The sequence below is a fragment of the Brassica napus genome, chromosome C4 (assembly GCF_020379485.1).
Source record: "Brassica napus cultivar Da-Ae chromosome C4, Da-Ae, whole genome shotgun sequence".
Classification (NCBI taxonomy): domain Eukaryota; kingdom Viridiplantae; phylum Streptophyta; class Magnoliopsida; order Brassicales; family Brassicaceae; genus Brassica; species Brassica napus.
In genome coordinates, this window is record NC_063447.1 from 46,235,722 (window position 1) to 46,239,147 (window position 3,426).

Consider the following 3,426-nt stretch of genomic DNA (forward strand, 5'->3'; position numbering starts at 1 on the left):
GTATAAAATAAACTCAAGTCTTTCGTTCCTTGCAGGTAACGAAGTATATGTTTAATCCCGTTCCAGTGCATTTGGGTCGTACAAGAGCTAAACCTAGATAATAGGTTCACGGCAAAGCATATGTCTGGCCGAGTGTGGCTGGCCAGATAAATTAAAGATCCTATGGCACTGAGATATGACACTTCGGGACCAAGGACATCTTCATCGTCCATCTTAGAATGGAACAGATCAGTGTCCAGGCCGAGAGACCTCACGACCATAGGGCTAGACAATGGGTGAGACTCGGACATATTGAATCTCTTGAGTACTTTCTCTGTATATGCCATTTGATGCACAAGGATTTCATCTCTAATGTACTCAAGCTGTAACCCAAAACAAAACTTTGTTTTTCCTAGATCTTTCATCTCAAATTCTTTCTTATGATATTCAACTGTTTGGGAAATCTCTCCAGAGGTTCCTAGAATATTCAGATCATCAACATACACTGCTATGATCACAAATCCTTTATTTTCGAATTTCTTTATAAAGATACATGGACTGATCGGGTCATTCTTATAGCCCTCTTTCACTAGGTACTCACTTAGTCTATTGTACCACATTCGATCTGATTGTTTCAATCCATAAAGTGACTTATTCAACTTTATACAGTGTTGTTCTCGAGTACTCGATTTGTTTTTCAACTCTATACCCTCTGGTACTTTCATATAAATCTCGTTATCCAGTGCACCATATAAGTATGCAGTTACAACATCCATTAACCGAAAGTCTAATTTCTCTCTTATAACCAGACTTATCAGGAATCTAAAAGTAGTAGCATCCACCACAGGGGAATATGTTTCCTCATAATCAATTCCTGGTCTCTGTGAGAATCCTTGTGCAACAAGCCGTTCTTTATATCTAACGACCTCACCATGTTCGTTTCTCTTTATCACAAAGACCCACTTATATCCAACTGGTATAACATCATATGGTGTCCGGACTATTGGTCCAAAGACATCTCTCTTCTTTAAAGAGTTTAACTCCACGTTTATAGCTTCTTTCCATTTGATCCAATCTGATTGTTGAGTGCACTCATAAATAGACGTGAGTTCATGATCCTCATTCAAATCCATAAGTTCATGATCCTCATTCAAATCCATAAGTTCAAGTGCTACCTTGTATGCAAATATATCATCAATATCGACATTCTTTCTGTTCCATTGTATCCCAGACAAGACATAATTTATTGAGATCTCATTATTATCAGGGCCTTTAGTACCTGGAATCTTGGCGTCCCAAGAATCAGGATTAGATACATCAGGGCCGGCCGCATCTAAGAGTTTATGATCGGCCGCGATCGCTATTAGGGTTTTAGGATCGGCCGCGGCTAAGTCTCAGGATTTAGGAATGGCCGCGGTCGTGTCTAGGGTTTTAACAACCTCGGTTTCATTCTCTGCACTTTTCTTAATTTTTTGAGGGTTCTTATCTTTGGAACCTATTGGTCTACCACGTTTCAAACGTTGTCTGGACTCTGTAGCAACTTGATTGTGTCCCTCTTGAACATCAATTCGAATTGGTGCATTAGCAGCTGGTATATATGACTTAGTCACTCTTTTCGGGTCAGCAAAGGAATCTGGCAATTGATTAGCTAGCTTTTGTAAATGTATTATCTTTTGGACTTCTAAATCACATTCCTGAGTCCGAAGATCTTGCCAAGATAAAGGATGTTTGATTCCATGTAATTTCTTTTACCAGCTTACTGCTATCTCCCCTAATGTTGGATGTTTGGATTAATCAAAGTGACAATCCGCATACCTGGCCTTAAATAAATCACCCGTAGTTGGCTCAAGGTATTTTATAATCGCGGGAGAATCATATCCAACATATATCCCCATCCTCCTTTGAGGTCCCATCTTTGTTCTCTGTGGTGGTGCAATTGGTACATAGACGACACATCCAAATGTCTTAAGATGGGATATGTCTGGCTCATGACCCGTAAGCAATTGTGATGGAGAATATCTATGTTCACTAGACGGTCTTATACGAATCAGTTCGACCGCTTGCAAGACCGCGTGTCCCCAAGCTGTGGCCGGAAGCTTAGACCTCATAAGCAATGGTCTAGCTATTAGCTGAATTCGTTTTATGAATGATTCAGTCAAGCCGTTCTGTGTATGTATATGTGCCACGGAGTGTTCCACACTTACCCTCATGGACATACATTAATCATTAAATGCTTGGGACGTCAACTCACCAGCATTATCAAGACGTATAGTCTTTAATATGGCCTTGCCCGATCTCTATGATCTGAAGGAACTCTTTGTTTCCTTCGCCCTTAGTCTCAATATGAAAGCCATTCATTCGAATGTCTTTAAAGCTCAATAGGATTCTCTTAGAGCTGGGTGAATACAGTACATCATATGTCTCTAGATGCGTACCCTTAGGCAATAGGATGTTAGTCTGGCTGTAGCCCTCTGTGAGACTGGCTATACCCGCAATGGTATTGATATTTGCATTTTTCAGAGTTAGATTTATGAAATATCTTTTGTCTCTTATGAAATTCTTCAAAACAAGATAGAATGATACTTTAAAGACTTTATAAAAACTTTCATTCATTAAGATTCAAAATAAGTTCAAAGAAATCAAAACATAGAAAACACAAAGCAAAGAACACAAAACAATAGATGGCCGAAATCAACTTTGATCTTTTAAACAATCAGACGTTTCATACTCTATAAGATCGTCTTGTTCATGATTGAAATCTTCTTCACCATCTTGATAAGTCATATGAGCTTCAGGATTCTTCCATTTCAAACTCTCTTGGTAGAGGTCAACGAGATGTTTGGGAGTCCTACATGTCTTAGCCCAATGATTATCCATACCACATCATGACACACGGATTTGGTCGAGTTTTGTGGCTTGAATGATGTACCACGGCCTCGGCCATGTCCACGGCCTCCATAGGAGCCACGACCATATGAGTTTCCTCGGCCTCGACCAAACGAGTTTCGGCCTCGACCACCACGTCCATGCTATTTCCCACGACCACGGCCGTGTTGGCTATCACTCTAGACATGGTTCGACTTTTTCTTAGCCTCTACGGTCGCATGTGCCTCAGGTAATGGGTTTGTTCCAGGAGGTCACAATTCACTGTTCCTCATCAACAGTTCATTGTTCTGCTCAGCGAGCAAGAGACAAGAGATCAGATTTGTTGAGATGAGATCAATATATGGGAAGGGAAAGACATGAGGAGTTGAGTATGATGAAGAGGCCGTACATGGCGTAGTAATACTAGTTACCCGAGTAACTTCAAAGGGTTAAACTAAAGTTACCCTAGTTATCCTAGTATACTAGTTATACTAGTTACCCGGGTAACTTTGGATGAAGAAGAGAACCCATATTCCCTTTGCTAAGGCATTAGACCATTGCAAGGGAAGAGGGGGCACGTGT